Here is an 11,823-nt window from a genome sequence, read left to right on the forward strand (position 1 = left end):
TCGTGTGTACTAGCTCTCAGCGCAACTGAAAAAAGCCTAGAACTGCATGCACGTACTAGTCTGGCACCCTTATACACGTACGCAATCTCTATTACACTATACACATCTCGGCCGGTGCAGCCGCACGGTACTGTGGTAGCTGACCAACGTGCACCATCGTCTCTGCCGAATCTGAGAGACGGACCCGGCGAGCCGGATACAGCATAGTTAAAAAAAAATCTAGCAGCCCTACACACGTGAGATGTATACACATATATTGCATTCTTTTTCTTTGCTACACATGCATTCGTCTTAATTCAGCGCTATCTATTAGTACTTCTAGAGCATGCATGCATTTTACATGACCGAGAATATTTTATTTTATGTCACGCTATTTCATATTGTAAAAAACTGAACACCGAACCGAATTATTGGTTAACCGAATTATCGGCTTACAAGAAAACTGATATAATTTCGGTTCTCATTTCTTATTAACCGAATTTCTAAAAGAACGGAAAAACCGAACCGAAATTTCGGTTAAAACCGAATGCCCGGGCCCATCAGCGACGACCCCCCCCCCCCCCAACACACAGGCACCACACGCTCCAGCTCGCCCGCTCTACCCACTCCAAATCATGTCTAGATACATCAAATTCGAATAAATTTGCGGCATCCTTTTCGAGAAGGAGGGAATAGATTATTATCCAAGTTTTTTTATCGCCATGGTATCTTGCAACTCTTACCTCAACGATCTGCATATATAGACAATAATAAACACAATTATTGCTAATATATGCACGATATGCTTACCCCTTTGCTTAGCTAAGGTAAGATAGACATGTTTCTTATAGAGTGACCTCAAACCCTTTTGGTTGTAGTAATAAATACTATATATAACCAGAAAGGAAAAAAAAGAACACCAAAGAAGCTATCGCACGGGAAGAGGATCGCATCGCATGTCATGATCTAGAGGCGATCTTAAGGCGTCTAGGGCTTCGAGCCCCTCCTACCAGCGTCGCTGTTTTGCCTCGCTTCTCCTGCCTTCGGGCAATGTAGGCGGGGTGGATCTCGGCCGTCGACGGGAGGGCTTCATTCCCCTATTTGGGTTTTAGTTTGGTGGGCGGCATTTAGGTGGTGGTGGCGGTGTCTTCTCCAATAATGTCTTCCCGGCTTCAGTCACATCTCGGCGGCGACGTCGAGAATCTTGTGGGAGTGGTGTGGTTCTCGAGGATTTCTTTTGGCTGGGTGGGGGTCTCCGGATCTTCATGGAGCTTTCATCGGTGGCTAGTACTTGATGTGGTCTTCTTGACCCGTTCGGCGACTTCCCGTCCGCAACCAACAACGTCAGGCCGTCTTAGGGAAGAGCGGCAATCGCGGAGCACCATCGACACAGTCTGGAGGTTGAAGACGAAGGGCATCTGAAGGATTTTGTTGTAATTTTGTTTTCATTGAGGTGCTTTGTACTGTTCAAATTTTCTCGTAATGCTAGGGTTCTATACGCAAAAGGTAAATACTATATAAATAGACGTACTTTATATTCACCCGTTGGAAGCTCACAAAGCAAAACATCCAAGTGTTAAAGCCGTCTCACGCAGCACACAAGTGATGGGCCTGGGATCTGAGATGTGGTCTTCTTGACCCGTTCGACGACTTCCCGTCCGCAACCAACAAGGTTAGGTCGTCTCAGAGAGGAGCGGCAGCGGCGGCGCGCCATTGACACAGTTTGGAGGTTGAAGACGAAGGGCATCTCAAGGATTATGTTTTAATTTTCATTTTTATTGAGGCGCTTTGTACTTTTCGAATTTTCTCGTAATGTTAAGGTTCTATACGCAAAAAATAAATACTATATAAATACACATATTTTATATTCACCCCTTGGAAGGCCACAAAGCAGAAAATCCAAGTGTTCAATCCGTCTCACGGAGCACGCAAATGATGGGCTTGGGATTTGAGATGTGGTCTTCTTGACCCGTTTGGCGACTCCCGTCCGCAACCAACAAGGTTAGGCCGTCTCAGGGAGGAGCGGCAGTGGTGGCACGCCAATTGAGGTTGAAGACGAAGGGCATCTTAAGGATTTCGTTGTAATTTTCATTTTTGTTGAGGCTTTTGTATTTTTCAATTTTTCTCGTAATGTTAGGGTTCTATACGCAAAAAATAAGTACTATATAAATACACGTATTTTATATTCACCCCTCATCCAAGTGTTAAATATGTCTCACGGAGCACACAAGTGATGGGCCTGGGATCTGAGATGTGGTCTTCTTGACCCGTTCGGCGACTTGCCGTCCGCAACCAACAAGGCCGGGCCGTCTCAAGGAGGAGTGGCAGCGGTGACGCGCCATCGACACGATGCTGGAGGTTCAAGACAAAGGGCATCTCACTGATTTTATTGTAGTTTTCGTTTTTGTTGAGGTGCTTTGTATTGCTTGAATTTTCTTATAATGCTAGAGTTCTATTCGCAAAAAAATACATGTATTTTATATTCACCCGTTGGAAGGCCACAAGCAAAGCATCCAAGTGTTAAATCCGTCTCACGCAGCACGCAAGTGATGGGCCTGGGATCTAAGATGTACATCCTGGATCAAGCTTTATGTTGCTCTTTTCAGAGCTAGGTTGGTTAAAGCTAGCCATAATGGTAGTATCATAGCTAGTATCATGCATATTGGTCTTACAAAAGTATTGATGTGGCAGCTAATTAAGGAGGAGAGAGGAGATTAGAGTAAGACTGGTCATAGTGCATTGTATCATATAGTAGTATCATGTGTATGATACTTGTCTATGATATTATCTCTATAGTGGCTGATATTATATAGTAGTATCATAATCTTCTAAATTTATTATTTTATAGAATCCCAACACAAATATGTGTACAAGATCTATTTAGTATTAAATTTTTTCACAACATGCGCTATGATACAGTATCCACCTATGTTACTCTAATCATATCTCCTCCTTAATTAGATGTCACATCGATACTTTTGTGGCTTAGAATGCATGATACTACCTAAAATACTAGTACTATAGCCAGCCTAACATAGGTAGATACCGTATCATAATGCAAATAACGAGAAAAATTAATGCTAAACAAATCTTATACATAAATTTGCATTGAGATTCTAAGAAAAAATAAATATAGCATGACTATGATACTACTTCCATGATAGTACACACTATATAGATAGTATCGGATGAACCGCGCTACCCACGGGCCTTCCGCACCACACACCTGTCCACTTTGGTCAAACGTAATTAACAACCCACAGTGTCTTATTCCGTAAATAACTGATTAAGGCCCAGTTCTTTTGAGCTTCGGCTTGTGCATAAACCACCCTGGCTTGAGCTGTCCAGGGAAACAGCTGTGAGAATAAGCTCATGAGAAACTGCAGTCCAGTTCTTTTTGGCTTTTCCTCTCATAGCTTATTGTCTGAGTTGTATGTTGAAAAGTCTGTAATGCCCATAGGGTAATCTGTGTTCCAAATAGAGAAATTGTATTCCCACGTATAGTAGGTATAGTATAGGTATAGAGTCACCGGAAGACAGTTCGGCGGGCACTGCAAGACAGTTCGGCGGGCATCGTAAGACAGTCCGGCGACGCGAGCACCGCAAGACAGTCCGGCTAGTCTCGTTTCCAACGTGATGGACAGTTCGGCCGAACTGCACCATGCATACTGTCCGGGGCGGATTGTCCGGCCGTTCGTCGCGCCGCCATCTAGCCTGCACGCTGCCCCAACCATACCGGTATGGACCTACGAGGCATTACCGAGGCTCGTGTCGCTCAGCGTCGCACAGACGAATCACCACCAATAATTCACGTACGTACATAATTATATATACATACGTATGCGGTATATTCATACAATTTAGTTTACTCAGAGTTATTTCGTACTTGCATTTATGGTCGTAAATTAATTTTTCAAGCATGACATGGCTTCTTTAGATCCAAGCTGAGCTTGGAGCCGAACGAATTGACACGCTATCGTGATTCATGATGGCTCCCTGGTTAAACAAACCGCACAGCAAGGCGGAAGCAGCAGTAGGCGATGCAGGCTGAGATGTGATGAGCAGTGGCGGGAGCAGACGATTGGCCGAAGGCGGAGCACTAGTGGATGGCCGCAGCAGATCGAGCCCCGGCCGGCGAGCTCGAGTTCGTCTCGATCTGGGCTGACGAGATGTGGTGGTCGGATCCTATCCTCCCATCATGGAACGGAAGTGGAGCTGCGCGGGGAAGGTTCTGATGCGGCTGGCGGCAGCGGGGCGCACCGGGAGGTGGCGGCCGCCGGCCGGAGTGGTCAGAGGCGGCGGGCGACGAGGACTGTGAGGAAAGACAGAGATACGATAAGAGAGAGAGGAGAGGAAACAAACTCACGGGTAACGCTTCGGAAAATAGGTGCTCTACGCGGTGGCAATTGCACGTAAATAAACTGAGAGATAGGGGTAGCCTCAAATACCGCTTCGGCCACTGCCCGGGAAGCTGCGGGAAGCTGGGGTAGAGCAGCTTCCCCCCACTACACAGAAACGTCCGAAGCCAGCTGCCCACAAAAACGGCTTAAAATCGAGTTCTTTTAAGCTTTGGCTTATTTTCACCTCTAAGCTGTCTAGAAGCTCCAAAAGAACTGGGCCTAATTAGAGGAAGGGGAGACCGTAAAAAAAGCTCATTTCGTTCCCCTGCCGACTCCATCCACGTCCGCGACCAGCGCGATGTGACAGTCGCCGCCGCCTCCCCTTGCCGTCGTGCCACCTGAGGCTTCGCCGTTGGCCGGATTTGGAGCTCCTCCTCCCAGATCGACCGTGTGCTGGAGATTCCTTGCCTTGTTCCGGCCGAGATCCGCCCGAGGAGGAGAGGGATGACCCGCCTTTAGCCGCTCGCGAGCGGCCGCCGACGCGGTGGGCGTGGAGCTCGTCGGGGAAAGGGGTGAGGGACGGGTTGGAGCTCTAGGAGGAGAGGGCCAAACCGCCTTAGCTGCTTCGCGAGCGTACGGGGAGGCGGCGTGCGGCGGTCGAATTTGGGGAAGGCGGGCGCGCGGCTGCCGATTTTGGGGAAGGCGGGCGCGCGGCTGCCGATTTTGGGGAAGGCGGGCGTGAGGTGGCCGATTTTGGGGAGCGCGGCGTACAGGGAAGGAGGCGTACGGCCCGGCTGATTCCCAAATCGAACTCGGCATAGACCGTCGTTGTCAATTGGAGAGCAGCGGAGGCACGTCCACGTCCTCTATCTCGCGACCGGCGGTAAGGCGCCTGGACGGGGTGGCACCATGACGAATAGGGGCGGAGCTGTACAACGACGGGCGGTGGTAATCCACGCATGTGCGCTTGAGTAGGGTGCCTCCCACAGTCGGATGGCCCGCTCCAATCCGGCCTCCTCTGCTGATGCCGGGCCAACCCCTGAGCGGCACAAATCGTGGCAGAGCTCCCTTACCAGCCGAGGCGAGGACATCCCAGGGATGTGGCACTCTTATGCTTGGCCGGCAGAACAGCCAAATCTTGGATGTTTCTCTTCCGCCTATGCTCTTAGATCAGAAATTGTGATTTGTGCCACAAAAAAAAGCCGTTTGGGTTCATTGGGGAAGGAGAGAGAGAGAGAGCACGAAGGCAGATGTGAAGGAGCTCGCTCAGTCGACTTTCATGGCGGCCCAAATCGATTCAACTCGCGGTCGATACTCGGTAGCGAGCATGTCCAGCGAGAGCTGAATGCAATCGCGACGCCCCTACCTCGCCGGCCCATGGCCCCTACCTCGAGGGCCGCCTCAACTAGCATGGTGGCCTCCCCTACCTCGAGCTCCTCTACAGCTGCACCGCGCCGGCCTCCGCTGAGACGACCAGGTGCTCCAGGGACGCCGTTGCCAACCATAAGTACTGTGAGGTCGAGGATGCTTGAGATGGGATGGATAGTACCAAGGAGAATTTGCTGCCAGGTCCTATCGTGGCCAGGTGAAGTGAGCGTGTCAGGGGATTAGGGAATCAGCTAATACATGGTTACTGTACGCGGCATTGGACGCGGTCAAAGGGCGAACCCAACTTGTACGAATCTGCATGCAAATTAGACGGTGATGGACGCATGCGTAGCTACCCCCGTGGGTAGCAAATCCATTCTCTAGATAGTATTATGTACTCCTACATGATACTACTCCCTCCGTTCTTTTTTAATTGACTCGGATTTAGTACAAGTTTGGAACGGAGGGAGTACTTATCAGTATGACCAGGCTAAGAGCATCTCCACCGGCGGCCCCGATAGCGGCCCCGACAGTGATTTGGGGGCCGGCGTCATGTATGGGCTCGCAACGGCGCGCCCCAAGCGGCGCCAGTCATTTTTTGAGCCCAATAGAATCGTTGGCATCCCCGTGCCGACCCCTTCGCCAAGGGCGCGAATCGGGCGCATCGGCGCCTGGCGGAACGATGGTTTTCGCGGGTGGGGGCGCCTTGTCAGCGAGAGGACGCGACGGTTCGCATCAGCCGCGACGCGGGAAGGTTGGTCGTCGGTGTTTAATGGCCTCCCGTGCGGAAACCGAGGCAGTCACGAGAGCAGCGACTGGCCACGCGGCGTCCAGTCGGCGTAAATGTGGGTAGTTGCCACCACTATATAGTTCGTACGCCGTCCACCACCGCCGCTCCATTTTCTCCTCTCCATCACCGCCGCTCCATTCTGTCCTCTCCACATCAAAATGCCTCGCCGTCTGAAGACCACTGATGACGCGTGAAGCACACGTCCGTTGGGAACCCCAAGAGGAAGGTGTGATGCGTACAGCAGCAAGTTTTCCCTCAGTAAGAAACCAAGGTTATCTAACCAGTAGGAGATGAAGGCCACGTGAAGGTTGTTGGTGAAGGAGTGTAGTGCGGCGCAACACCAGGGATTCCGGCGCCAACGTGGAACCTGCACAACACAATCAAAATACTTTGCCCCAACTTAACGGTGAGGTTGTCAATCTCACCGGCTTGCTGTAAACAAAGGATTAAACGTATGGTGTGGAGAATGATGTTTGCTTGCAAAGAACAACAGAGAACAATGATTGCAGCAGGTTGTATTTCAGATGTAAAAGAATGGACCGGGGTCCATAGTTCACTAGTGGTGTCTCTCTGATACGTCTCAAACGTATCTATAATTTCTTATGTTCCATGCTACTTTTATGATGATACTCACATGTTTTATACACATTATATGTCATTATTATGCATTTTCCGGCACTAACCTATTGACGAGATGCCGAAGAGCCGATTGTTGTTTTCTGCTGTTTTTGGTTTCAGAAATCCTACAAAGGAATTATTCTCGGAATTGGACGAAATCAACGCCCAGGGTCTTATTTTTCCACGAAGCTTCCAGAAGACCGAAAGGATTACGAAGTGGGGCGACGAGACGCCGCCACACTAGGGCCGCGTGGCCCAAGGGGGCCCGCGCCGCCCTAGCGTGTGGGGCCCCTGTCAGCCCTCCGACTCCGCCCTTCCTCCTACTTAAAGCCTTCGTTGCGAAACCCCCAGTACTGAGAGCCACGATACGGAAAACCTTCCAGAGACACCGCCGCCGCCAATCCCATCTCGGGGGATTTAGGAGATCGCCTCCGGCACCCTGCCGGAAAGGGGAATCATCTCCCGGAGGGCTCTTCATCGCCATGATCGCCTCCGGATCGATGTGTGAGTAGTTCACCCCTGGACAATGGGTCCATAGCAGTAGCTAGATGGTTGTCTTCTCCTCATTGTGCTATCATATTAGATCTTGTGAGCTGCCTATCATGATCAAGATCATCCATTTGTAATGCTACATGTTGTGTTTGTTGGGATCCGATGAATATTGAATACTATGTCAAGTTGATTATCAATTTATCATATATGTTGTTTATGTTCTTGCATGCTCTCCGTTGCTAGTAGAGGCTCTGGCCAAGTTGATACTTGTAACTCCAAGAGGGAGTATTTATGCTCGATAGTGGGTTCATGCCTCCATTGAATGCAGGACGAGTGACGAGAAAGTTCTAAGGTTGTGGATGTGTCGTTGCCACTAGGGATAAAACATCGATGCTTTGTCTAAGGATATTTGTGTTGATTACATTACGCACCATACTTAATGCAATTGTTTGTTGTTTGCAACTTAATACTGGAAGGGGTTCGGATGATAACCTGAAAGTGGACTTTTTAGGCATAGATGCATGTTGGATAGAGGTCTATGTACTTTGTCGTAATGCCCTGATTAAATCTCATAGTACTCATCATGATATATGTATGTGCATTGTTATGCCTTCTTTATTTGTCAATTGCCCAACTGTAATTTGTTCACCCAACATGCTATTTCTCTTATGGGAGAGACACCACTAGTGAACTGTGGACCCCGGTCCATTCTTTACATCTGAAATACAATCTACTGGCAATACTTGTTCTTTATCGTTCTTCGCAAACAAACATCATCTTCCACACTATACGGTTAATCCTTTGTTTTCAGCAAGCCGGTGAGATTGACAACCTCATCATTACGTTGGGGCAAAGTACTTTGATTGTGTTGTGCAGGTTCCACGTTGGCACTGGAATCTCTGGTGTTGCGCCGCACTACACTCCGTCACCAACAACCTTCACGTGTTCCTTGACTCCTACTGGTTCGATAACCTTGGTTTCTTACTGAGGGAAAACTTTCTACTGTATGCATCACACCTTCCTCTTGGGGTTCCCAACGGACGTGTGTTAACTGCACGCATCAAGCTCTTTTTCTGGCGCCGTTGCCGGGGAGATCAAGACACGCTGCAAGGGGAATCTCCCACTTCCAATCTCTTTACTTTGTTTTTGTCTTGCTTTACTTTACTTTATTTACTGCTTTGTTTGTTCTCTATATCAAAAATACAAAAAAAATAGTTGCTAGTTTTACTTTATTTACTATCTTGTTTGCGTTCTCTATATTAAAAACACAAAAAAAATTAGTTACTTGCATTTACTTTATTTAGTTTGCTTTATTTACTACTGCTAAAATGGGTACTGTTGAGAATACTAAGTTGTGTGACTTCACTAGCACAAATAATAATGATTTCCTATGCACACCTATTGCTCCACCTGCTACTACAGCAGAATTTTTTGAAATTAAACATGTTTTACTAAATCTTGTTATGAGAGAGCAATTTTCTGGTGTTAGTTCTGATGATGCTGCTGCCCATCTTAATAATTTTGTTGAACTTTGTGAAATGCAAAAGTATAAGGATGTAGATGGTGACATTATAAAATTAAAATTGTTTCCTTTCTCCTTAAGAGGAAGAGCTAAAGATTGGTTGCTATCTTTGCCTAAGAATAGTATTGATTCATGGACTAAATGTAAGGATGTTTTATTGGTAGATATTATCCTCCCGCTAAAATTATATCTTTGAGAAGTAGCATAATGAATTTTAAGCAATTAGATAATGAACATGTTGCTCAAGCATGGGAGAGAATGAAATCTTTGGTGAAGAATTGCCCTACCCATGGACTAACTACTTGGATGATCATCCAAACCTTCTATGCAGGATTGAATTTTTCTTCGCGGAACCTATTGGATTCAGCTGCTGGAGGTACCTTTATGTCCATTACTTTGGGGGCGGCAACAAAGCTTCTTGATGATATGATGATAAATTACTCTGAATGGCACACGGAAAGGGCTCCACAAGGTAAGAAGGTAAATTATGTTGAAGAAACCTCCTCCTTGAGTGATAAGATTGATGCTATTATGTCTATGCTTGTGAATGGTAGATCTAATGTTGATCCTAATAATGTTCCTTTAGCTTCATTGGTTGCCCAAGAAGAACATGTTGATGTGAACTTCATTAAAAATAATAATTTCAACAACAATGTTTATAGGAATAATTCTGGTAACAACTATAGGCCATATCCTTCTGCTAATAGTAATGGTTATGGTAATTCTTATGGGAATTCTTACAACAATAATAGGAATGCACCCTCTGGTCTTGAAGCTATTCTTAAACAATTTATTAGTACACAAACTGCTTTTAACAAATCTGTTGAAGAAAAGCTTGGTAAAATTGATATTCTTGCTTCTAAGGTTGATAGTCTTGCCTCTGATGTTGATCTTTTAAAATTGAAAGTTATGCCTAATAAGGATAATGATAATAAAATTGTTACTACAACAAACACCATCCAAGTTCGAATTAATGAGAATATTAGATTGATGGCTGAATTGCATGCTAGGTGGGAAAGAGAAGAAAACGAAAAACTTGCTAAAGAGAATAATGTAGCTAAAGTTTGGACTATTACCACCACTAGTAATGATAATGCTTCACATGTTGCTAAACCTCCTACTATCAATGGTAAAATAATTGGTGTTGGCAATGTTTCTACTCCTAGTGCAAAGCGTGCAAAATTGCTCGAAACTGCTAAAGCTATTTGAAACTGTTTGTGATAAAGCTGCTGAAATTTTTCAAAATATTGGGGACAATGATCCCATTGCTGTAGATCATAATGGTTTAGATTTTGATGATTGTCACATCTCTGAAGTTATAAAGTTCTTACAAAAACTTGCTAAATGTCCCAATGCTAGTGCTATAAATTTGGCCTTTACAAAACATATTACAAATGCTCTCATAAAAGCTAGAGAAGAGAAACTAAAACTTGAAACTTCTATTCCTAGGAAGTTATAAGATGGTTGGGAGCCCATAATTAAGATGAGGGTCAATGATTTTGATTGTAGTGCTTTATGTGATCTTGGTGCAAGTAATTCTGTTATGCCTAAGAAAATCTATGATATGCTTGACTTGCCACCATTGAAAAATTGTTATTTGGATGTTAATCTTGCTGATAATGCTATAAAGAAACCTTTGGGGAGGATTGATAATGTTCGCATTATGGTTAACAATAACCTTGTCCCCGTTGATTTTGTTATCTTGGATATTGAATGCAATGCATCTTGTCTCATTATATTGGGAAGACCTTTTCTTCGAACTCGTTGGTGCTACCATTGATATGAAGGAAGGTAATATTAAATATCAATTTCCTCTCAAGAAAGGTATGGAACACTTCCCTAGAAAGAGAATGAAGTTACCTTATGATTCTATTATTAGAACAAATTATGATGTCGATGCTTCATCTCTTGATGTTACTTGATTCACACTTTACGCGCCTAGGCGAAAGGCGTTAAAGAAAAGCGCTTATGGAAGACAACCCATTATTTTACTTCTGCACTTTTATTTTATATTTGAGTCTTGTAAGTTGTTACTACTGTAGCAACCTCTCCTTATCTTTATTTTATTGCATTGTTGTGCCAAGTAAAGTCTTTGATAGTAATGTTGATACTAGATTTGGATTACTGCGCAGAAACAGATTTCTTACTGTCACGAAATTGAGCAGCCCCTTCTGTAGAAAATTTAGAAAATTCTGCCAATTTACGTGCGTGATCCTCAGATATGTACGCAACTTTCATTCAATTTGACCTTTTTCATCTGAGCAAGTTAAGTGCCCCAGAAAAATTCATCTTTACGGACTGTTCTGTTTTGACAGATTCTGCCTTTTATTTCGCATTGCCTGTTTTGCTATGTTTGATGGATTTCTTTGTTCCATTAACTTTCAGTAGCTTTGGGAAATGTCCAGAAGTGTTAAGAATGATTGTGTTACCTCTGAACATGTGAATTTTCAATTATGCACTAACCCTCTAATGAGTATGTTTCGAGTTTGGTGTGGAGGAAGTTTTCAAGGGTCAAGAGAGGAGGATGATACAATATGATCAAGAAGAGTGAAAAGTCTAAGCTTGGGGATGCCCCCGTGGTTCATCCCTGCATATTTTAAGAAGACTCAAGCATCTAAGCTTGGGGATGCACAAGGCATCCCCTTCTTCATCGACAACTTATCAGGTCACCTCTAGTGAAACTATATTTTTATTCAGTCACATCTTATGTGTTT

The sequence above is a fragment of the Lolium rigidum genome, unplaced genomic scaffold, assembly GCF_022539505.1.
Source record: "Lolium rigidum isolate FL_2022 unplaced genomic scaffold, APGP_CSIRO_Lrig_0.1 contig_32828_1, whole genome shotgun sequence".
Classification (NCBI taxonomy): domain Eukaryota; kingdom Viridiplantae; phylum Streptophyta; class Magnoliopsida; order Poales; family Poaceae; genus Lolium; species Lolium rigidum.